Below are 26430 nucleotides of genomic sequence, written 5' to 3' on the forward strand. Positions count from 1 at the left end.
AGGAGGGAAAAAAAAAGAGAGAAATGAAAGAAAAATATGGGATTTTCAGGGAGTCCTGACTGATCTTCACTTCATTATTGAAAGATTGGACTATTAAAGGGATACAGTAGGCCTGAAGGAATTGTGGGATCATTTGTGCAAATGGCAATTTTAGTATTCAGTCTATCATATCCATAAACATAATGTGGCTGGGACTGACATGAGTGATAGCAAATCCCCTTCCCAGGAGGCTCTGTGCCACTTTGATGCAATGCCTGAGAACACAGAGAGCTGGAAAGAGAGAGAGAGATGCTTCCTCCCTCCTGTGCTTGGTCTCCGTTGAGCTGATGGGTGAAGCCACTCTGATTAGAGCAGATTTGTGGAATTAAATGAAGGAGCAGCAGCGCTGACAAAGAAACTGTTCCAATTCTGGAGAAAAGCTCCTCTCGCTCTTGTACTTACTCGCTCACACCGCGGAACATGCAAAATCTGCTCGGTAAATAGAGATGTGTTACCCTGGCTCCACACAGCACTCTGCTCAAGTGCTAATCCCAAGGGGAACGCCTGCCAAACACTTTACCCTGCTTTGCAGATGTGCTGCTGGTGCCCTCACACTCTGCTGGGTGGAGGAATCCACGTCCCAGCACTGAGACATGGCTCTGCTGTTGTGTGTGAGCTCAGAGCAGCAGTGCCAGCCGGGATTTGTAACTGTGCCCAGCAAGGCCGAACGCCCTAATCCCCCTGACCTCAATCTCAATCCTTCTGTAAACACCGAGCATCCCTCCCCTGCTCTGTGTTCTCAGAACCCCTGGCAGGATCTGCTGCCTGGAGTTATGGTGGATAAATTGAGGATAAGCACCCTGGGATAGAAATGGATGGACAGAATCATGGTGGTGTTCACAGGGGTACCAGGATGAGGGAAGAGATGAGAATCTTGACTCCATGTTTCAGAAGGCTGATTTATTATTTTATTTAATTATATATATTATATCAAAAGAAAATGATATATTAAAACTATACTAAAAGAGAAGAGAAAGGATTTCATCAGAAGGCTTGAAAGTAAAGGAATGACAATAAAATCTTGTGACTGCTCACAGCCTCGACACAGGTGGCTGTCATTGGTCATCAAGTAAAAACAATTTCACATGCTGGGTAAACAATCCTCCAAATCACATTGAAAAGCAGCAAAACATGGAGAAGCTGAAGCTTCTCAGCTTCTCAGGAGAAAAGATCCTAACAAAAAGATTTTTCATAAAATATGTCTGTAACACAGAACCAATTCCCTGTTGGGGTCAAGTGATCAAATCTCCTCTGTGCTGTCTCCATGGACCGTTGCTGTGTGTGTGGCTTGGAAGAAGATCCCTGGAAGGTCTTGGCACCCATCCTGCAGGTCAGGAGCTGCTCACACACCTGTGATTTATTAAAAAAAATATGGATATTGATCTGGTACCGATATCCAACTGTGACGGACAAAAACTCTCTAAGAGTTTAAAGTTAGAAAGTGAATGTTTATTGTGGGATAGCTCCCAAATACACACCACAATTTACAAGTGATTTACAGAGTCCTTTTATCTATACACGTATTGAATACGCAAAATACAAATACATATTCATTACTTTGGTACATCTAATTCTCAGTATGGATATTGATCTAATACCAATATACAAAAACTCTCTAACAGTTTAAAGTTAGAAAGTGCATATTTATTGTGGGATAGCTCCCAAATAAACACCGCAATTTACAGGTGATCACAGTCCTTTTATCTATACAAATATTGAATACCCGAAATACAAATGCATATTCATAACTCTGGTACATCCCATTCCCCACTTCCTATGGTAATTATTTCAAAAGCCATTAAGCACACACAGTTTGTTCCTTGAAATGGGTTGGTGGTCCCTTCCATGGGGAGAGGTCCCAAAATGAGGGAGTAAATGAAGTCTTCCTCCTTCTGACCTTTCTACCTTTACAATGCAAATATGACAAATGAACCCTTGGTAGAACTCCCATTCCCCATCTTCAATTGGTTTCAGAACAGAGGAGGCCACAATTGTCTGATGTTCCTAAAAGCAATTTATCAGTTTCTATATTCTTCATTATAAACCCAGCTAACCAAACATTGTGCTGACAAGCAATCAATTATTAGTTAATTACTAACTCTTAACTTCCTCAAGGCCTACCCATTTATTTTAATTAACTCCAATAAAGCTTTATCTCTAACTAAAATCTTCGCTCCTCTAAAATCTCTAAATTCCTTAAAGTTTATGTCTCACCTGCAGAAATGTGGAATGTTTGCCTGTGTTTCCCCAGTCCAGGACTAAGAAATGGCAAAGACCAGATCTGCACTGAACACTGACAACATCACAGCAGCTCTTACTCATGGGCTGCCAAAGACAAATGTGTTTTGTGGAGCTGAGTGAAATTACTCGTGGGATTTGCAGAGTCCAACTGCTACACTGATGCACGCTCAGCAGAGTAACAAGATTAACAAGCTTAAAAAAGGCAAAATGGAGTGCTGTGACACCCAGATAGGAGAAATGATTGCACACAGACCCCACCAGCACATTGTGGATTCACTTTAATGCACTAGAACACCAGTTACTAAAATCTAGTCCTATATGGGAATAGCCTTGGATTCAGAAAACAATCTTGTTGTCTTTCTGACCCGTACAAATGAGGCTTTCACACAATTTCTGCATTGAGATAAATAAACACACATTTTCCCAGCTTTCTAAAGGCAAAGGGCAGAAATTTGTACTTTATATTCTTTCGTTCTGGGAAAAAAACTCAAATTTTTAAATGTCACAACACAATGCATTTATTCATATATAATTCAATTTCTTGGATTCTTATTTGTGCAGAATTTTTGAATAATTTATTTTTGAAGAATGGGGCAACATTGCATCAAATCCTGTGGCAATTTCTGTGTTCGGTTCACTGGATGAGCCTCAGTGAATTGTATAAAAAGTGAAGGGGTTTTTTGAGAGTTTCTTAGAGTAATGCTTTTTGCTCCCTGATTCATCATAAACTCTTGATTTCATTATGTCCCAGGTTCACATTTCACCTTGGTGTCATATTAGCATCATAAAAAGTACCAAAGATATCATCCATTGCTCTGCAAAGGGGCAAACTTCATGATTCTTGTTTGATCAGGCAGCATTAACCTTGATTTTTCTATTAGTTCAGTTTAGAAACTCACCTTGCAATGCAAATCAAAAGCAAAAAAAAATAAAAATAAAGGAAACAAGGAAGCATCTTCTCTTTCATGAGTTAACAAACAGCAGCCAGTTAAAAGGAAACATTTTGTTTGTTCAAGTGAATTTGATTGTAGTTCCCAAGGGACAGATCTGTGAACACACAAAGATGTTCCTCATGTCCCAGTGGAGTTGAAGACCTTGTTCCTGTGTACTTCTTCCCCATCTCTTTAGAAAGTTTATGATTTCCAAAGACCCATCTGCGTGTCCTGGAATGTGATTTAAAATACAAACCCATTAAAAGTGACAGATGATCTTCATACCTCAGACCTTCCTGCATGTGGTATTTCTAATGAGATTCTGGGCTTCCTAAGGCAAGAACAATAAAATTCTTATAATTCTTGCCCCAGACATTCAGAGATGGCCAAAGACATCAACTCCATGACTAAGCTGATCCCTAGATGATTACAATTTGTTGTTTGCTGTAAACAACAGCTTGTGGCTTCACCACAGAGCAGCTACTACAGGTGAGCTGCAATGGGATTTGGATTGATGACTACTGTAGGGAAAAGTCTGAGGAGAAACATTTATTTACATTAAAAGATCAACAGAAAAAAATCAGCAGTTCTTTTCTACTCCCCTCCTTTCTTGTTTCTTCCATCCCCCTCTTCCTCCCTCAGCTTGGTCAGGAAATCGCTATACAACAAAAATCCACAGGCAGCTTCAGCTCCTTCCCCTCTCTTTTGACCTTTTCACAGTTCTAAGGGTTATTTAATGAGCTTAGAAAAATAATGCATCAGTTAATGGCAGAATCCCTGGAAGGGCAGCATTATTGAGATTTCCTTTACTCCTCCTCACCCTCACTGGAGGCCCCATCACCCCCAAACTTCCACCTGCAGTTTTCTTCACTGTGTGCTTTAAAATGCCTTCAAATTAACACCACATTATAAAATGGAGAAAGAGATCACTGAGAGGCCTGAAAATGAGCATTTTAATGTTTTGCTGTAGAAAACATAGTCACAGAGGCTTGAGAGAAGGAAATGTAATTTATTTACCATCAGGAGACAGCCATGCTCATATATCCCAAAAAAGATGTCACTATTGTGAAATAGAGGGGTGACAAAATCACCCACAGCCAAAAGATTGGCACCACTTCCCCTCTGCTCTAAACAGCTCAGCAATCCAGGTAAAATTAAGAAAATTTGTTGTAATAAATCTGGACTCCATTTCTAGAAGCTGGAAGTCAATAATTCCGCTCTTTCTCCAACAGAGACAAAAGCTATCGCCCACAGGCACTCCGAGCAGCCCATCCTTCTTGCCAAAATTAAACTTCCCATGATTTCCTTGACACCTGAGCCCATGTTGTAATTCAGTGCAGGATCCAGAGACTCCAACAGTTAAGACAAAGTATCTGTGGCAGGCTAACCCTCCTTTTGAAATGTTTTTGGGACCTAAATGCAAGAAATGACTGGCTGTGAAGGTGCCTCACATGACATCAGCATGTAGGAATTTTGCAGCATCTGATCTAAGCCAGAACTGAGCTTTCAAAACTGGGCATTTGTTTTTGCAGGTAATCTATAATATTGTGCAGGCACTCCTTGTAATATCTTTAAAATAATCAGCCTTCATTTAAGAATTAATTGGGCCTTTCCATTTGCAGAGTGACCCATCATTCTTTAAGGATCTGAGGAGCCAGGAGTGGATATGAGCCACATTAGAGCTCAGCTCAGTGTGAGGAGAGGCCCCTCTGAGCTGATTCAACACACCCAAGATCTGAGTCACACCTGGAGCAGGCTCTTCACATTAATTAAAGGGTGTCTTTAAGTGTGATAAATCCAAAGGGTAAATAAATTTAGTGTTTGTATTTTGGTGGGAAGAATTTCAGCTTTTCTCTCCCCTGCACAGGCTTTGCTCTCTCTTCTGACTTTGAGTTGCCTGCTTGTATTTTTCAGCTTGTATTTAATCGTGGCTTGTTGACATTCGTTTCTTCTAGTGTCAATGTTTCCCTTGAGCTTAACAAATCATCTCCTTCTCTGGCATTTTGAATCCTTCTGTTCATCTTTTTCACATACCCCTCAACACTCTCTGTTTAGTAACAGCAGTTGTTTACTTGTCTTAAAAATCCCAGTCTTTGCCTCTCCATCCACTTGATTATCCCATCAGTCCTTCCCTGTACCCACCCTTATCTGGATTTGTCTCCATTAGGCACAGATGTCTGGAACAGTACCTGGCACTACAGACAAATGTGTACCAGGCTCTGATACAAAAATATTTCCATTTCTCTTGCTTTATTAGACACACGTTGCCCGAGGCATCTTAGAATTTGCCTTTTTCACAGTTCCATCACACCCTGATCCCTCAGCACACCCTTCTAAGCTTGTCTAACATCCCCAGGTGTTCCTCAGGCTCACAGGCTTTGTTTCTCCTACACAGATTTCTCAGGTCACTTGTCCAGTGTTCATTAGGACTTTAGCAGGAACAAATTCCAGCTTTTCCCAACACCATTCATCACTGGTAATTCCCATTATTAATGAAAATGTGAGGTTGGATCAGACAACACTGTTGCTTGAATAATTTCACTACTAATCCCCCTCACAGAGATACTTCCCCTCCTGGAGAAATTCTCTTTTTGTAACACTCTTCTGATCAGATTTAACTTCATTTTGCCTACCTCTGCCTTAGGAGGAATTTCTCATACTGCACATCTCAAACGTTTCTGGCTTATTTGGACACAGATCTAAATTACACCAAATAGACAGAAATTAGTTAACTTCCCAAAGCAAGGTACCACATTTTTCTCTCCTGATCTTTTCTCAGAAAAGGTGCTGTGATCTATCTGACACTGTTTAAATCACTCTGCCATTCCAAGTTGGTTTTGCAAACTACAGAGGTCACACTAATGGACTTGCAAATGCCTTGATCATTTTTTTCTAAAATACATGTGCTTACAAATCTTGTATCAAATAATATCAACCTGCTACTGCACCAACACTCTGTAAAGGGTTCTTTCAGGAATCAGAAACAAAAGCAGTTTGTTCCTCTCATTATCATCACATCAAGAAGTTTGAATTTTACTTTTACCTCAGCTAGAATAATTTAAATGTCCATAAACTCCTTCCCATTCACACCCTGCCATTATGCCACAGTCATTATCAACATGCTCACTGAATTTGAAAGAAAATTATTCATTTTGTTTTGAGGAAAAATGCAGATCACTTTCTAACTTGGTTCCATTCTTCCTGCATGGTGTCAGTGTTTTTGTCTCATTATAAACTCCTTATTACTATGGGCAAGGAATTTCTACTGTTTGTTTTAATTTCCTCTACAAAGGATCTCCTTCACGAGGAAATTAAAACCTTGACATTTTACAAGTCTCACTTTATCTCCCCAGCTCATCTGAGATGTTGCTCTCATTGCTGATCAGTCCCTTTCTTTATAGATTTACTTATCACCCAAGTGGGTATCTGGAAAACTTTGATTTTTCTGTTGTCACAGGACATTTCTCCTTTTGACTTTCTAAATGCACCTTGTTGTCTGATGGTTTTTAATCTAGAGAATTGAACAAGAGATTCTGTTTTATCCCAGAATCTCCAACCATTTCCCTTGTGCCAGTGTAATCAGTTACATTCAGAAATATTAATAGAATAATTTCTAGAGTTAGGAGAATAATCTTATTCCTCAGAAATTCTAGGATAGGGAAAATAATGATAATTTTTAAAAGAGCTATGCACTCAAATCAGAAATTCAGGTGCTGCCCAGGGTATTGAGTGCAGCTGGAAGGGTTTGTCCTATGTACCCAAAGGGTGGACACTGTAATACAGGTCAGGTTAATCAAAAAAACCATGATTTTGAATATCAAGGTCAGATTTGCTCCTATAAAGTGAGAGAAAGCAGAAATATACTCATTCATTCATTCATGAATTACGTAAGTTTACCCAAAATAAATTTGTAACACGTGGAGCAAAGATTTTTTTTTTCCAAGTGTTCTGTGAAGAGATGAATCTCACTTTAGTAGATAAAGCCATTTTTGGCCTCTTGGTCTTAAACTGAAATACACTTCTAAGAACTAGATTTAAGTGTGGGTATTAGCTGAGGAAAAACCTGAGATCCACTCTAGATTTTAACTCAGACCTTCTGGATCTGAAATGCTGTTTGTTTTTTACACTTTAAACATGGTTTACAGCCAGCCCACTGCCCCATAACCGATTTTACTTCACCCTCCAGGTTATTCTAATGTACTAAAAGTATTTTAGAAGAGTATTTACCTCCTTTATTTTAGGACACAGCTTGGGCAGAACAGCAACTTTACCACTCAGCCCACCTAATTTTTGTGTTTTCTGGGTTTTCCTGTTGAATTCTTGCAGTGTATACTTATAATGTGCCTTGTCACTCATTCTTCTCACCCTCCTCTATTTTATGAGCTGATATTAATATGATCAGCACCTACTCCTACACACAAAGGGCACCTGCTGTAAGGACTGGCAGCTGAATTACCTGGGGGGTTCCTGCTCCTTGAATTAGCTTGCTATGAAATTCTCATCTGCAGTCTGCAAAGGGGAAACGACAGACAGAAAAGAAACAGCTTTTCCCTGTCCACGCTTTCTGAGGAGTCTGTCGTGCTAAGTACTGGCCTGTCTCCTCTCGTTTGTGTTAACGGTGTCTGAATCACTCTTTCAACTCACTGCCTTCCACAGGAGGAGCTGAGGCAGCAGCACAAATGGATCTTTAAGTACAAGGAGCTTGAGTAAGCTATTTCCATGTGCACTTGGAGGTGAACCCAACAACAACAACAAAAAAAAAAAAAAAAAAAAAAACAACCCCAAACAAACAAAACAAAAAAAAACACAAAAACCCCCCCCCAAAATAAACAAACAAAAAACCCAAACAAACAAAAAGTACTTTTAGCTTCACATTTCCATATATCATTTCCATTAATGCAAGCCTAGACTAGAAACCCTCACAGCCACTTCGGCTTGTGTATCTCAAAAGAGCTTTGATAATGGCGTCAGTGCAAATATCAAGAAAGAAAAACTTGGAAAGAAACTTTTCACCAATGATCTGTTGATGTGGTGGTGTTGTAGCTGCACCTCTTATGGGTTCATTGCTCTGATCTCAGAATGAACTGCATGAAACACTTCCAAAAAAAAACGAAAAAAAAACCGCAAACAAAAAGTACTTTTAGCTTCACATTTCCATATATGATTTCCATTAGTGCAAGCCTAGAAACCCTCACAGCCACTTTGGCTTGTGTATCTCAAAAGAGCTTTGAAAATGGTGTCAGTCCAAATATCACAAAAGAATAACCTGGAAAGAAGCTTTTTCCACCCACCAGTGACCAATTGATGTGGTGGTGTTGTAGCTGCACCTTTTATGAGTTCCTTGTTCTGATTTCAGAATGAACCACATGAAACACTACCAAAAAAACCCAAACAAACAAACAAAAAATATCCAAACAAAAAGTACTTTTAGCTTCATGTTTCAATATATAATTTCCATTAGTGCAAGCCTAGAAACCCTCACAGCCACTACTTCTTGTGTTTTGTGTATTTCAGAAGAGCTTTGAAAATGGTGTCAATCCAAGTATTAAGAAGGAATAACATGGAAAGAAACTTTTTTCACCAGTGATATGTTGATGTGGTGGTGTTGTAGCTGCATCTCTTATGAGTTTCTTGCTCTAATCTCAGAATGAACTGCATGAAACACTACCAAAAAAAAACCAAACCAAACAAAAAAAGTACTTTTAGCTTCACATTTCCATATATCATTTCCATTAGCGCAAGCCTAGAAACCCTCACAGCCACTTTGTCTTGTGTGGATACTTAGAATGCCTTGTCACTCATTCTTCAGATCCCCCTCAAGAGCTTTGAAAATTGTGTCAATCCAAATATCAAGAAAGAATAACTTGGAAAGAAACTTTTTTCCACCCACCAGTGACCAGCTGATGTGGTGGTGTTGTAGCTGCACCTCTTATGGGTTCCTTGTTCTGGTCTCAGAATGAACTACGTGAAACACTACCAAAAAATGAACAAACAAAAAAAACCAACCAAACAAAAACCCCCCAAAACAACAACAACAAAAAGAAACAAAAAAAAAAAAACCCAAGCAAAAAGTACTTTTAGCTTCATGTTTGCATATATCATTTCCATTAGTGCAAGCCTAGAAACCCTCACACAGCCACTTCCTCTTGTATTAAGTGTATCTAAGAAGAGCTTTGAAAATGGTGTAAGTCCAAATATCAAGAAAGAATAACCTGGAAAGAAACTTTTTTCCACCCACCAGTGATCTGTTGATGTGGTGGTGTTGTAGCTGCACCTCTTATGGGTGCCTTGTTCTGATCTCAGAATGAACTGCATTAGACTTGAGGCAAAATGGGAGAGACCAAATTCTGAGTTTCTCCAGCAGTTTCCTGACCCTTCAGGTGTTTATCTCAGGAACCAGAGCTCAGGTGCAGATGACAGGAGCTGTGGGTGCCCCCACCTTTATTCCAAGCAGTAGATGAGTGTCAAGAGTAAAAGCTGTGTCGCCCATGGCTGTTAACACCAATGTCCTTCATCTATTTCCCATTAAAAGGGGAAAAGAAAGCCATGAATGGGTCAGCAGCAGAGATTTGGGGTTTTAATTTGGCCACTAATTCAGCCCAGTTTAATAGCAAGGCAAAGAAAGGCATCCCTAGGCTCTGCAGCCTCAGGTGCTGAATGGGACCTGTCCCTGTGTGCCTGTTGCTGCAGGAAGCTCTCACTTTGCAGGGATAGTTACCAAAAAGGAGACCAAGGCTGCCTACAGGTGCTCTTGCTAAAATTGCTTTCATTTAGAACTATTTATCAGCATTTTCACACCATTTTTCAGCCACTCTCCTCAGCAGCTCTGTGCAATGTAAATCCCTCCAAGCCATCACCTGATAAAATATAATGCAAGAGGCAGGGAAATTCAATTACATCAGGCTGGCTGTGCCAGTCCCAGCTTTTTGCTGGGCTTCAAAGGGGGAGGGATAGCAGGGAGACAGATTTTGTAGGCACGCGTGTGCAGTAATTTCTGCTGCTGATCTCTCAGAGGCAAAGTGATTGCTAAGTTTGCCCAAGACAGAGTGAATTTAACTCCTGGGATATGACCCATTGCAAAAGCTGAAACTTCATTTCAGTCCCACCTGAGCTCACTTTTGAGGACTCCCATTAGGCAAATTTCACCCTTAAACTCAGTTGAAAGTGTTCAGAGATTAAATTTAAAACAGGTCTTTGATTTGAGGTTGGAAGGGTTTAGAATATCTTCAGTCATAGCACCAGGGCAAGTAGGGAAATGGGCACATCTGCCTTATCTGTCATTACACCCAGGTAAGTAAAAGTTGTGAAAGTCACAAGTTCTCTCTGCATATATGAAATTAATCCCAGAAAGTTGAAGACCAGACAGAAGAAATATTCAGTATTACATCAGCAATATGAATTAGATGGATTGGATCAGCCCTCCAGCCACACACTCAACTATAACCTTTACAAATTGGCAGGACTCTCATTTCCTTACCATTGCTTGCCAGGTACACAGGAGACTGTAATGAAATTCCAGGGCAGAGCTGTGGTCCTGGTGTAGTTTCCAAAACCTGCAATGTTTCTCTGGTGGTATTTTCCTAATTCACAACCTTCAGTGTACAGCAAAATAAAAGCTGCCTCCTTTATGACATCCCTTTAAAACCCAGTGCAGTCCTGTGGCACACTTCAAACTGATTTTTCAGAATATATATGTACGCACACAGAGAGTTTTTTATCCCTGTCCTTCCAGTAATTATTTTTGTTCCAGCAAAATCAGAACAAGCAGAGCAGCTACAAATATCTCAGAAGCTTTTAGAGAGCAGGCAGCAGCCCACACACCAAGCTGCTTGAAGAGGAAAAGCTGACATGATGAGACTGAGATGCATCTTCCCCACAGAGAGCTGGTTATGATGAGGCTCCCTGTCCCCTGCCCTGGATTTCAGCTCCCCTGGACCTGTGGACACAGCTCTGGGCAGGGCAGAATCCACCCCTGTGACCGTGTTCACAGGGGTTCTTAGATTGGGGAAGAGATGAGGATCTGACTCCATGTTTCAGAAGGCTTGATTTATTATTTTATGATATATATTACATTAAAACTATACTAAAAGAATAGAAGAAAGGATTTCATCAGAAGGCTAGCTAAGAATAGAATAGGAAAGAATGATAACAAAGGCTTGTGGCTCGGACAGAGAGTCCAAGCCAGCTGACTGTGATTGGCCATTAATTACAAACATCCAACATGGGCCAATCACAGATGCACCTGTTGCATTCCACAGCAGCAGATAATCATTGTTTACATTTTGTTCCTGAGGTCTCTCAGCTTCTCAGGAGGAAAAATCAAAAGGAAAGGATTTTTCATAAAAGATGTCTGCGACACAGCCCCACCTCTGCTTCCATGGGGGCAGACAGGGAAAGGGACTGGTGGGAAAAGAGCATTTGGCTTCCAGTGCATGAAAAGGAGCTGACAGCATTTGCACGAGGTTCAGGGAAGCACTGAGAGCATCCCTTGCTTCTGCTGCCATGGACCAGACAAGCAGGAGCCTACAACCTGGAGATCCACATCAAAGGGGTGTTTCAGCATCATGCCTGAGAATTTGTTGCATATCAGAGCAATGGACCCTTTGGCACTAATACAGATGGGAAGAAAGACCTGTTGGAGCAGGTCTAGAGGGACTACAGAGATTATTGGAAGGCTGGAACACCTCTCTTATGAAGAAAGGCTGGTGGTTGTTAACCCTGGGGGAGAGAAGTCTCTGGAGAGACTTTATAGCACCTTTCAGTAGTGACAGACAGGACAGGGAGGGATGGTTTCACACTGAGAGAGAGGGTGGGTAAAGTTTGGATATTAGAAAGAAATTCTTCACTGTGAGGTTGGGCAGGCCCTGGCACAGGTGCCCAGAGAAGCTGTGCCTGCCCCTGGATCCCTGGAATTGTCCAAGGGCAGAGGCTGGAGCAACCTGGGGTAGTGGAAGATGTCCATGCCAGTGGCAGGGTGTGGAACAAGCTCTAAGCTCCCTTCCAACCCAAACCATTTTAGGATTCTGTGATTCCACAACAGCCCAGCTGCATTCCTGGCTGAGCCATGTTCTCTGTGCCTCTGCTTTACAGCCAAACAGCAGCCCAGAATCCCTGACTTTGAAACATCTGGAATAACCTCTGACATCTGCCAGGAGCTCCCCCAGCCAGGCTGCACATGCTGCTGGTTAATTCTAACTGCACCTCCCTGCAGTGCAAATCTTAGTGCTGCTTTCCATTACCTTGGATAAAATTTGGAAGAGCAGCACACACAACACCATGCTCTGGGATGTAAATGTGGTCAGCCTCATGTCCTGAGGATCCTTCTGAATTTTTAGGCAGGAAAATTCTCTTTGAGTCCATGGTGACACAAGAATTAACTCAGCCTCACCTACAGAAATTCAAGGACACTGAGATGTTGCTGCATTACCTATTTGTGACAAGACTTGAGCACCTGCCTAATTTTAGGCTGGTTCTCAGAATTTGCACGAAAGTTCTTTTGTAGGATGTGTTTTCCTGCCCTGAATGTCAATGCATGAGCAGCTACATACAATCAGTCTCAGGAACAGAAGAGAATCCTCTGTGGGGGGAAAAGTTTTGTAAAAGCAGATGTAAAGGATCCACTGCCTGACGCTAATATTCCACTTTGGAAAGCCAATTTATTAAATCTACGGAATTGAATATTCTGTTATGGGAAAGCAGTTGTTTGAATAAATGTGTCTGAGGGAAAACACACACACATACAAACTCTCACACATGAGATATTGATTGAAACTGTATTTATGATTCCTCAGATCTTTAAGAAATTGATTTTGGACTATTCTCCCTTTTTCTGTCTCACTCCAGCTGAAAATCAAAGCTCAGTGTAGGATCCCTTAAAGAATTTTTTTCTGATACAGGAAATATTTTTTTTTTAAAAAGACTTTTTTCCCCAAAGTTTGTGTGGATAAGAAAAAAGGGCCCAAAATCCTATGGATTTGGTGTTCAATATTCTGTCAACTGACTTTTCAAAGAAATAGAAAACTTAGAAATGACATTTAAAAATAAACAAGCAAATAAACACAGCTCCACTTCTTTCTTTCCTTTTCAGGCAAAGTAGTATTTATTTTCAGTAAGTTCAGACAACTACTTGATTTTGCAATTCTCTTTCTCTCTCACCAAAGTCTTCCCTGGAATTCAGTGTTCTCATTAAGACTTTTTTTTTCTTTTTTTCTCCAAGAGACTTACACAAACTAAAAGTTACAAAACAGCCCCTGTGCCAGCCATCTGCACTGGCACATATCTGCCAAGCTGAACGCAGCCTGAAATTCAGGCTTTGGACCTAAACAAACAATCCGTCTTTATTAGGCAAAGCACTCGAGAGTTTGCTCAACTTTAAGCAGAGTTTTCAGTAGAAAGAACAGCAGTTTTGCTGAGCTGTAAGTGTTCTGGCAGTACCTGTTTGTGCTGGGAAGGAGTTTGTCCTGCCAGCTGGTTCCCAGGAGGACCTGCATGAATTCCAAGGCAGCACAAACTCAGCCCCCAGTGTCTGACCGCAAGAAATTATTCCTTGGGCATGGAAGGATGTGTCCCATGAGAATAAATGTTCAGGGATGAACCTCTGACTTCCTCCAGCTCCTCCCATTTTCTTTTTCATGCCTCCCTGTGCTTTCTGCCCAAGTCAGTGTCTTCCCCATCGAGGGGATCCAGTTCATTTCATTCCAAGCACCAAGCATCAGCTAATTATAAACCAAACACAAATTAAACCCATCTTCCCATCCTCCCCTCCGAAACCCCTAATTGCCCATTACCCTGCATTGTGCTCTGACACAAAAGTAATTCTACTAAGTGGCGAGTTTTGTTGTTGTTTTTTTCTTTCATAAAAACTGTTAATTTGCTATTAAATCTCTTGTTGAAAGATTAATAGCTTAATGAATGCATTAAATGTGCAAATTAGGGGTTTTTTTTACTGCATTACTTCGTGGAAGATTGAAAGGACCCCATACATCATCGTTGGCTCAGTAGGACTTAATGAGGCATTAGACCATCCTCTGTCTTGGAGGCCAGACTTATGAATGATCCCAGAATTGTGCAGGCAACGCTTGTCCCAGGTCCCTCTCCTGCTAGGGACATATATTTTTCCCTTGCCTGTTTCTTCTCCCGTCACTGCTGATGTACGTGAAATAAAAATGTAGTTTCCAGATCAGTTTTATAATGAAAAGTAGCCCATTGCTGATGACAAATGTTGTTTACAGTCACTAGAAAAGAGGGTGGAATGGCGAGTGAATATATTAGAGGAGGAGAGGATGGCTTTTATATTCATTATACTGCCATTTTGGGCCTGTGAAGACACATAACCTTTCTCTCTCTCCCTCCATCATACAGTCACTTTCAGATGTCTACATTAAAAGAAAAAGCTGCAGGCAGTGTGCTTTGCATTACCTGCTATCAATGAAGAAGGCATTTTCCACCAGTCAAATAGAGCTCCTTGTGGGAATACTTTCCCCCTAAACACACTTACTGAGCTTTTCTGGATGCTTTCCCTCCTGTGCCCCTCTCCAGGCATCTTTCCACAAAAGAAAACCTGCATAGGACAATTAGGAAAAGGCAGTGCAAAATCTGGATCCTTCCCAGTTGGAAAGAGGGGCTTGGAACAGACTTCCCAGGGAGTGCTGGAATCACCAATGCTGGAATTTTTCAGCAAATGAGTAGATGAGGAATTTGGTGACATGGTTAATTGACAGGATAGTGTTCAATCAAAGGCTGGACTTGAGGATCTTGGAGGTCTTTTCCAACCTTGATGATTCCATGATTACACCCTCAGAATGATACAGGACAGCAGCAACATCAGTGCCCACATGAGGAGAGGGCAGCCTCTTCAGAAAGGGTTATTTGGGAAGATTTTTAGACCTCTGGGGCCTGAAGTGGAAGTCACAAGCCTCATCTGCTCAAGCAGAGAAATTTGGTATCCTGTGCTCTACAAAAGAATTCCATTTGAGCTGTGGAAAGCCTGGTGGGGGCCTTGATTGGACAAAATTTGTAGAAACTTGAAGGTTTCCAGCATTGGACCAGGAAAATGCTGCTCTGAAGAGCAAGATTTTGAGTGTGGAGAGTGCAGATAGGAACAGATTTGGAGGAGAACCTCTCCTCTGAGGCCTGGTAGAATTTTGCTGCTCAGGGAGAAGACAAAAAGTGAAGTTTGTAGAAGATGCTTTATCTTGGCAACAGCAAAAAAGAAAGTCTATAATGAGAAAAAATTAGAGAAATTAAATTCCAGGAGAGGAAGGCACAATTTTAATACTTTTGGGATTCTGTCTGTTAATTAACAGAGGAAGAGGTCTGTGGAGAGGAGGCTGCAGGTCAGCCATGAGCTGAGACATGCTGGAACAAACCCAGAGTCAGACAGGCTGGCACCCATCCCACCCTCTTGTCTTTGCTTGTAACTGCTCTCTGCCATGATCAAAAGGCTGTCAGATACTAATAAAGTCTTAATGCATCATCTCTCATTCACACTGACTCATGTGAGACATCCTGGGCATCCAAGTTTAGTGGGTCAGATTCCTCAGCTCCTTCTGTAGCCAGCAAAGGATTAGCTCGTCCAGATTTGGAACAGATAAGTCAGGATCTTGGCGTGGATTCCTTTTTTATTTTTTTTCCCCAAGCCTTTCTCTGCTGGTTTTACAAGGACCTTTTGGGGTTCCAGCCAGTTCTATCAGAAACCCAAGTCAGATGTCTGAACTTGAGACAGCAAACAGCTTCACAGGACCCTGGGTTTATTCATACCTGCAAATCCAAATATTTGAAAAGCAGCAGGGCTCTCCTGCTGCAATTAATGGCTTCAGGTTAGGCATTATCCAAGGGCCAGGAGGAGCCACAGGACATGGAATTACCATCACCAATGGAATTACCATCACACCTGCATGTTCTCACCTGAGCTGGGACCCTCTTGGCCTGAAAGGAATATCCCAGAGGAGGCACACAAGGGAATATCAGAATGGAAATGGAGCTCTGATTGTATGGAAGCCTGCAGGAATGTGGCCATGTTATCATCCCTGCTGCCTTCCAACTGTGCTTATCTTGGGTGGAACCTCGTCTGGTTTGCATTCAAGCCAAAGCAGAAGGAGGGAACCTGTCAGGCAGTTTCTTTCTCAGGGATTTGTCTTCTAGGAGATGGTGCAAGGACTGGAAGAATTGATGTCTGCCCAGGAGACACTCATGTTCTGCTGAGGTCACATATACCCCCAGGTCACTGAAAGATTCATTAATTAATTGGAGGAACATTTCTGAGCTACATGTAGCTGACTAAAATTTAGGAATTTAGTCTCAGCAACAGTAGAAGGTGAATCCAGAGGCATCTGTTGCAGATTATTGGTCCCATCTCTCTAGATGCCAGAGCTAGTGTGAGATTAACCACTGTGAGGGGTACAATGCTGTGCACAGCCTTTAGATAGACCCTGAACAACCAGCCCAGACAAGATCTGTAACTCTCAAGTGGTTAATGAAATGGGATGGATCCCATCCCAGAACACTGGAGAACACTTCCATTAATGCTCTCTATTAATTCACAGACAGAGTAGAATAATACCATCAGAAGTTCAGATAATCTTTCTGCACCTCCAAAGATATGAAAATGTTTGACAGATTCAATAGAACTTACTGCACCCATAATTAGGAAATACTGGGTTTAAAAGCCTGAGCGGATGCTGATTGTTACCCTTTGGAAACACAACTATTTCTGAGAGGAGAGAAGGCACTCTAGGTCCCTCACAATAGAGCTGTTGAAAGCACACATACCCACACACAAAGACCAGTGGAAGCTCACAGTTTTTAAATTTTGAAGACCTCTGAAATGGGTATTTACAAACAACTCATTTATTCAGGACCATTAGAAATCAGAGGCATTCACTTAAGCCTTAAAACACTGTGAATATTTGTACCCTGTACACAGGTGAACACCAACACATGCTCTGTGGAAGAGGATGGGTCCCTGCTATTGCAAATAAACATTTCTGTGTTTGCATTGCCCATCACCAGGGCTCCCATTGTTCCCTGCACACAGCACAGCAGCAGAGTACAAGGTCAGTGGTAGACTGTGCTCCCATTGTTAGTGTTTGAAGAGGGAACATTTTATCCTTCACAACAAATCTACATACAGCCTATTGAGTGAAATACAATAGCCTCACTAAATTACTTCATCCATTAGCTGGATGCCTGTAAGAAAAATAAAACAGAGTCTTTTTGTACGATCCATTATGGATTGTGTGGTAAACAACATGCGTTCAGGGAAGAAAAAAAAAGGTATCTGATCCCAAAAGCAGACAATATTTGGTATGCAGAGGAGGTGGGAAATTTCTTTAAGTATTACTTAGTATTATTTTAGGAAGCCAAGATGATCTGAAATATGAGTGCTGTATATACACAAGGGAGAGTCTCTGTTCCAAGGGGTCTGTGCTTGGAGTTGGTTGATCCAACATGCACTTCTCACCTTCAGAGAAAATATCAGGGGCAAACTGGGTGCAGCAGGGAGCTGGGGGCTGGGACCTGGCTGGGACCACCCCAGCCAGGGAGCAGGACAGTGATGGGGACAAGGAGGGCAGCCCAGGACCCCACAGAACCCTTGGGGCAGGGACTGGTGGCCCTGGGCTGGGCTGGAATGGGGCTCTGGGCCGGTGTGGGGTGTGTGTAGGATGAAGCCCCTGCATTGTGGGATGCAAATCCCACACCTTAAAGATTTCCCAGATCTGGAGGGGAGGTGGTGAGGGGAGCAGTGGCAGTGAGCAGCACCTCTGCAGTCAGTGCAAGCAGCAATCAGGGCATTGCTGATAACTCACTGCCAGGTCCTGAGGGTTATTGCTGATAACGAACTGCCAGGTCCTGAGGGTTGTAACACAGTTCCTCCACTCTCTTCACCCCAGAACAGGCAGTGATAGCTGTCCTTGATTTTCATCCTGACCCAGTGCACTTCTCCCAACATTTGCAATTTTGCCCCATCAGGTAGTAAGGCAAGAGCCTTGCTATTAAAGGGAAGAGGTTGGGAGTGACATTTTTCTTCCTCTTCCTCTTTTTTCCTTCCCTCTCAGACTCTGCTGATGAAGCTTCTCTCTTCCTCCTCAGTATTCCCAGTCTCCCTCCAAAGCCAGGACTCAGCTGCCATTCTCCAAAATGTGATGTGCAGGTGACACTTCAAGGGTATAATCAGAAAATGTTGTGGGGGATGGAGGAGCAGGAGATGCTGACACAGAGAAACCATTCTATTTTAAGCAAACCAAGTGCATGCCTGTTCCTGGTTCTCAAATCAGCAGGGCTGCCTGCTCTGGAGCCATGAATCCTCCAAATCTGACTGGAGAAGTCGGATTTCCTTCCCTAGCCTTTGCAAAATACATACTGTATGCTGGAAAGAGTGCAAGGATTTCTCCAGAGGGAGCTGGGGCAGCTGGATGGGCTGGAAGGGAGCTGGAGCAGGAAGGGGAACCCAGCATCACTGAGAGACATGACACAACAGAATGGATTTATCTGGCAAGTTGAGGCCACCTCATGAATCTCTTGAAGATGACAATGAGGTTACAGTAACTGGCTGAGAGCTCTCACATCCTCCCAACATTTCCTGTTGATAATTTGGACACTCTCCATCACTGAGGCTCTGGCCTGTGAGAAGGTGCTGGAATTACCCTGGAAGTGTTCAAAAAACATGTAGGTGTGATGATTAGTGAATCTGGCTAAGGTCTATGGCTGGACTCAATGACCCTAGAGATCTTGTGCATGATCTTGTGATCCTAAAGCACCAGTGTATGGGCCAAGGAGACCAGGACTGGGCTGGCACTGAGGTTACCCCTCAGTAATCCCTGTTTTTGCCATGGCTCAGCTGGAGGAGTGTGTGCTCCATATTTTCAAGCAGTACCAAGTGATTAAAACTCCTTTTATAGGAAGAAAACCACATCTTTGCATTATAAACATCCCTATAGATGGGCAAATGTTCCACTCTTTCATATGCCCGGAGATTAAATCAAAACATGGGCCAAGACTGGCAGAGAAGCTCCCTGAGACCTGTCAGTCTTTACCTTGATCTTCAGAGCACCTAATCCTACAGAGCCACCTTTTCTTTTGCCTCTTTTATTTGGGATTCAGAAAGAATAGCAAGGAGAAGGTGCTTGACCTTCCAAACAATGCACTGAGGAGTGGAGGGAAGTCAGAGCTGGCCTCAGTCCTGCTGGAACTGGTGCTTGCTGGAGGGCAAATTGTTTGCTTTGCAGCACTCAGGCATTGTGTCACTGCTATTGCCTGTCCCTCCAGGTCCTTGAAAACCACTTCAAATTCCTAGAAAGAACAATAGGGAATGTCCTTTCTGGAAGAATGGGATAGGAAGCAACCTGGGGCACCTATCTGCATTGCCATTATTTGCATGCTCCGGGCAAGGAGACTGAGGTGAGTAAACAGAACCTGAGGGAAGGAAAAACAGAATTATCACAGCAGAGCTTGTTTCAAGGCCCCCAGAATGCTTTTCTTATGGGTAGGAGATCAAATTGAATGAAGCATCACCCAGCATGAGGAAGAACACTTTGGAATGCTGTGTCCCAAACTGAGACACAAATTCCTGGGAATCAGGCATATGTGACCATGTTCACCGGGGTCTCAGAATGAGGGAAGAGATAAGGATCTGAGTCCATGTTTCAGAAGGCTTGATTTATTATTTTATGATATATATTACATTAAAACTATACTGAAAGAATAGAAGAAAGGATTTCCTCAGAAGGCTAGCTAAGAATAGAATAAGAAAGAATGATAACAAAGGTTCTGTCTTGGACTCTCTGTCTGAGCCAGATGACTGTGATTGGCCATTAATTAGAAACAACCACATGAGACCAATCCCAGATGCACCTATTGCATTCCACAGCAGCAGATAATCATTGTTTGCATTTTCTTCCTGAGGCCTCCCAGCTTCTCAGGAGGAAAAATCAAAAGGAAAGGATTTTTCATAAAAGATGTCTGTGACAGGCATATCCCACAGCACTGAGACAGTTTTCTGAGTCTCACTTGAAACACAAAACACGCAAAATCAGGCAAACACCCTGTTTGTTTATCAGACATACAGACCATGCTCAGTGCTTGGATTAGAGCTTGGCACTGCCAGGCCTTCTGCTGCCCAGACCCTGCTGTAAGTGCAGCCTGCTCCAAGAACACCCTGATCGAAAACAATGCCTCAGAGCGGGTGGGCAAAGGCACATCCTGGTCCCAGGGTGGGAGGGAGGGACCCCACAGGCTGCTCTTGGCCTTGGAGCTGATGAATGCAGTGAATGGAGTCACCAGAGCATGAAATCACCCCCTCCGAGTGCAGCTGCATTCACTGCCCTTCTCCTGCCCATCAGCCAAGCAAAGGCTGTTGGATTGAGGCTGGCTTGATAAATTTTGGCTGGCCATGGCCACCTTCATCCCTTCCCTAAGGATCAGGAGCTTGAGCAAAGAGGAACCTCACTATAAGCAGAATTCTTGCCATTGCAGTCATGCTGGCTGAACTTTTAACCAAAATTTGTACATAAGACAGCGCTGGCCAGCCAGCCATGCTAGTCATCCTCTCACACACCCAGTTTAGGTTTTGTTAAGAGTTGCCCTTCACTTAGCATCTTCCCTGTGAAAAGCTTCCATGTATATTTTAGGAAATTCACTGGGAATATCCCCCCATCTAAATCTTGTGTCTTGGATTCAAGGCTTTGTTCAATTTCCTCTCTGTATTAACAATTTTTTACATGACTTTACAGTCATGTTTGTGCCTACAGCTTGTTTCACCACCCTCAGCTCCTCTCTAGTTTCCATGGATCAAAGGAACTTCCACAGCATCACCTTCCCAAGAGGCATTTTTCTCCTGAAGCTTTTTCCACTGCCCCAGCATCGTCTCCCTCTCTGTCTCTTTGGATCTATATCTTCTGCTGCAAATTCAATTAAAGCCTCTCTGGGAGACTCATACAAGTCAATAGAGTGACCAATGGTAGGATGGGTTAAAGTGAGGTTTAGGGTGAGCAGATCTGTGAGGAATTGATAGGAAGGCAGGCTTTGATGCTAGGAAGGTGGAGAGGCACAATCCATCATCCTCATTTAGGATCCTCCTTTTAAAGAGTCTGTGCTCCCACTGCAGTCCTTAGAGATCCAACCAACACCATCCAACTGCTGACTGCACTGGAGATCTCCATCAGGGATAGCAGGAATTGATCAGAGAGATCCAAGATCCATAAATCACACACCATCCACCTGGACATTGGTCCTGTCTGTGTGAAATAAGCTCATCTGTATGGCCTGTACAGGCTTCTCTCTCAATTCCCCTGCAGCTGTATCTGTTCCAAAAATAACAGCTAGCTCCCCTGCATTTTGTGATTGTGCCATCCTAATTAAAACAAATTCCAACCTTCAAACTGCAGTCATAGGAGCCCATCAGTTTTATGGGAAAGAATGGACAAATACCTTTTCCAAATTATCTTTCCTCCAGGTTTCAAATGGGTCCTTGACTCAGTTTTGTGGCTCTGGGAGCAGCCATGACGTCAGACCTGGGAGCTGTGATGTCACTGAGGAATAATCACACATAATTGGAGAAGACAGCAGGAAAAAGGAAGTAAACAAATGTGTTTATCCACAAACCCTCCTACCACGAGGAACTGGGATCTCCGATGGTAATTTACCACACGTTGCTAATGTGTTTGCTATAATGCATTTCTTAATTCTTTTTCCCTTTGATTCTGGCTGCACAGGAAGGTTCATCAGGGCTGGAACAAGCAGGGGAAGCAGATTGAGATGAGCATTACGGATCTGCCATGCTCTGGTTTATGGTTTGTTCCCAGCGATACACAGTAAGTAAAACAAGCGCTGATTGAGTCAGCTGCCTCCTGGGTGTTCATTTGCTGGAGTGTGAGGAATATTAATGCTAAGAACATCCTCGTGCACCAGGAGAGGCAGGAGGAGGCAAGCAGATTACCCTGGCTTAGGGGTATTATACACGCGCCTGCAACTTCCAAAGACACAGAGAGGAAATATTTCTGTGGGGTTTTTGTCTCTTATCTTCTTACAGTCTTACAGATTTTGGAGATGCATTGCCCTGGAGTTTTTAATACTCAGAGTTTTCAGGCGGGATTGTGATTATTTCTTCTTTTTTTTTTTTTAATCCTCCTTTATATAGGGGGGAGGAAAAAAAAAAGGAAAAAAAATACAAGCGCTGAGTTTCATCAGGATAAAGAAAGAGCAGGTTCCAAGAGAAGAAAGAAGAGATGAAAAAGAGAAGTTTGATTAAAATCCCCTCTTGTTCCGTGTGTTTGATGTAAATATCTTCACACCTTTCTCTTTTCCTTTGCAACCTCAGCAGAGGGTTCAGCCCGTCACCAGGGGATTGAGTTCCAAGCTCAGGGCTTTGTAGTTGCTGCTGCTCTTGCTGCTGTTGTCTAAAGGGATTATAAGCCTTTGTAAAGCTTGTGTTAATACCCTGGAGGGGAAAAATGAGTTTCCAAATAACCTTTGTTGTGCATTTCCTGTCTAAGGTACCCCAGGAAAGGAAAAGTCAGCAAGTGTTTTGGCTTCACGAGTAGGTCACTGAAAGTTCACAAACAAGGTCTGCAGCCTCTCTGACCCTCTCCAAGTGCAGAGATGCTCCTTGTCCTTGTGCTGCTGACACCAGGACCTGCTAAGAATAGCAATGCCCTTCTCCGTGCACCAGGAAACGTGTTCAATTTTAAACTGGATTTTTTAAAAAAACATATCTGGAGAAACTGCATTAGGTGCCGAGCTCCCAACACATCCTCCAGTAACGTTTGGGCATTTTACATTCCATACCACCTTTGGAAAATCCCAGCTCAGGATCCAACTCCACAGCTTCAGCCTGACTCTCTGTATCATTTCAAACATTTTTATTTTTTCCCCCCTGCTTGCTGCAGGAGGGTTGGTTTTGAGCCACGTTTCTCTCCAGACTGTGTAAAGGTGCAGAGCTGTTTGGTATTCAGGGAGAGCTGGAGGCTGAGGGTCATTCAATATTCCAGTGTGAGGAGTGGGCTGCTCAGTATTCCAGGTGTGTGCCAGCAGCAGCAGCAGCCAGGACTGGGCAGCTGTGGATGGCTCAGCATTGCTCAGGTGTGCTCCAGGGGCTTCAAGGCTGCCAGGGAGCATGGCCAGGGTGAGAGCCCCTCAGTATTCACAGCTGTGTCCCTAGGAAGGGCTGAGCACAGGCAGCCATCCCATTCTCTGCTTGGAGAATCACAGGGTCAAAGGGAAAATTATAATGGAGAGAAGAGGGAGAGAGAAGTGGGCAAGATGACAAGGGAGAGTGATGAAAGGGCAGCACTTCAGAAAATGAGACTTCTGAGCCCCTCACTGGGTACTTTGCAGGAGCCACACTTTAGGTTTAAATTAAAAGGGTGAAGGCAATGCATTCCATCTTTCTAAGGCTGACTTAAGAACCCAGAGCAAAGCTGTCCAGATGCACTCATTATCACAACTTTTTTTGCTGTTGGTCAGTGTGAGGTTCTGTGATAAAAAGATTCATCCCCAAAAAGATCACAACAGGAGCAGGGGGAAAGCCAAGGACCTGCACAGAGAACTGTAGCCCCCAAATCCAGCTCCTCATGGGGTGCCACAGCCATCAGCCCCATCCCTCAGGAGGAAATTCTGACATATTGGGCATGAGGAATTTTTCTTTTTAACTCCCCTATTAGTGTTTATTTTTGTCTGAAATTATGCCAATCTCACAACAAAAGTGAAACCCAAATTTATGACAATTAACATATTTTTTTTTTTTAATTTACTCAAATATTTCTTCCTTACAAATCAGGCAGTAACAATTTTTGCCTTCTCAGAATAAAAATCAGATTGAGCACAGAGGAAGAATGAATCTGAAGTGTTGGATAGGAGAAAATGTTTCCAACACAGTCCTTTTCATGAGGCCATCTGCTCCTTCCTACCAGGTATGGGTTTGTAGGTGTTATGTGCCAGTTTCTACAGAAGACAAGCCAGCTCTGTGTGCAGGTACTTCTGAGGATGCCTAGCACAAGGCTGAACAAATGGGCTGCCCATGGAAATTGGAGGAAAAGTTGTGTTTTGGAAAACCAAAAATGATACTGGACTCTAATGCCTGCTGTAAGGGATGCAACTTCCCAGAGAGTGGATGAGGAGTTAAAATGGGCACCAGTTAAAACTCACCCAGCCATCAAAAGGAGTTGATTTTTTTCTGTTTACATGGACATGTAGTGATAGGACAGGGAGGAATGGCTTTAAATGGAAAGAGGATACATTTAGATTGGATATTAGGAAGAAATTCTTCCCTGTGAGGGTGGGGAGGTTGCCCAGAGAAGCTGTGGCTGCCCCTGGATCCCTGGAAGTGTCCAAGGCCAGGTTGGACAGGGCTTGAAGCAACCTGGGATAATGGAAAGTGTTCCTGCACATGGTAGGGGGATAGAACTGGATGATCTTTAAGGTCTCTTCCACTCTAAACCACTCCATAATTTTATGAAATCTGCTTCACAGATTTTCTCCTCTTCCTCTTCCTCTTCCTCTTCCTCTTCCTCTTCCTCTTCCTCTTCTCTCCCCTTTGTATTTACCTTTTCTTTCTCCATCAACCCTTGGCCTTAAAGCATGAAATCAGAGGTCTCTGGATCTCCTACACCATGAAATTATTTAGTGAATATAATGTTTATTCAAGATTCTTGATTCACTCAACCCACTCTCTAAAGGAATCTCTCCCAACATGCCCCCCAGTACTTAGCTATGAAAATTACATTCCCTTCCCCATGACTTTGTCAGTGCAGGGAACATCACAGCCTGCTTCAAAATGCTGCACTGTACTTAATGGTATTTTACGACACATTTTTCAAATCAAATTTAAAAGCATAACTGAGTGGAATTAAATTAATGCTGTCTGGTAATGTCAGCAGCAGTGGAGCTGTGCATGGCTGGCTTAGCTTCTAAACCTCTGGCAGCTTCCTGGGACTTATTTCTGACTGCAGGGTAAGAAGGAATGCAGTGATGGGAATTTTTTTTTTGTCGATGGAAGGGAGTGTGTGGGAGTAAATAGATGGCAGCTGAGGTTTGGGTAGAGTTTCATAAGTTTAGATGGAAGTTTGTTCCTGGGTGAAGGAGGGAATGGAAATTTAGGGTATGTATCCATGTGAGTTTTGGGGTGATGGATGCATGTACAGGAGCTCTGAGAATATCCCTATATTAACTCAAAACCATCTTATTGGGTCTGGTTTTGGGGTGGTTCCACTTTCCCCCCCCACCTGCTCATGTAGGATGATGAAATACATCCCAGCACCCACAGTAATTATTGTGATAATGATTTAATGGCAAATTGTTGTGTCACTGAGCAGAATGCACAGTTTGTGCTGTGTATATCTTGTCTGTGTGAGCCCCCTAAGCTGCTTTGGAGCTGGAAAATACAACAGAGCTCATGTGGGATACAGGAAGAGTGTGTGCATGTGCTGCTGTGCGCAGGGCCATGGAGGTGTGCAACCTGCTGCATTTTGTGTCCACAGGTGCTGTAGTGCTTATTCTCATAACACAGAGCCAACAAAGACGTGTTTGAGATGATATCTGCCTCACTTGTGTACATAATCCTCCTTTTGTCACTTTCTGATTTAAAAGCAGCAATTCCAGCTTTTTCCTTTTCTGCATTGTGAAAACATCTCATAGCCATTTTAGCCAATATAGATCATGCTTGCTCCAAGACTGCACAGCACAGGATGTACTTCATCAGTACCCAGAAACATTTTTTTTATTCCTCAATGACTTTCCATCTCCCCACCCCATTCAAAGCCATGTACTTCAACACATTGATTGTCTGGGCCTCTTTACCTTCCACACAGGCAACACTCAAAATGTTCTTTTCAGAGAAGAGGGAGAACATTCCTACTGACAGCACAGCATTGGAAGTGCACAGTCCCAGGTGGCATCCAAATGAGCTCTGCTGGAGTGTTCCAGTCTCCTCTTGTCCCCATGGAACACTCAAGTTGCCATTGAACTTGGGTTCACATTGTGGGGGGAGGATGGTGGACTCTGTTTTTCCTGATTAAATAATGCAGGTGACAGCTGCCACTCCGCCCCCAGGACAAAACTGAGCTTGTCTGAAGTAACCCTTCATGAAACATAAATAAAATGTTGCCCACAGGCTGCCCTTGGATCCTTGGAAATGTCCAAGGCCAGGTTGGACAGGGCTTGGAGCAACTTGGGACAGTGGAAGTTGTGGGGGGATGAGATGAGCTTTAAGGTCTCTTCAAACCCA

Source organism: Melozone crissalis, unplaced genomic scaffold, assembly GCF_028551555.1.
Source record: "Melozone crissalis strain CALT ecotype California unplaced genomic scaffold, PUWL_Pcris_2 ptg000041l_1, whole genome shotgun sequence".
Lineage (NCBI taxonomy): Eukaryota > Metazoa > Chordata > Aves > Passeriformes > Passerellidae > Melozone > Melozone crissalis.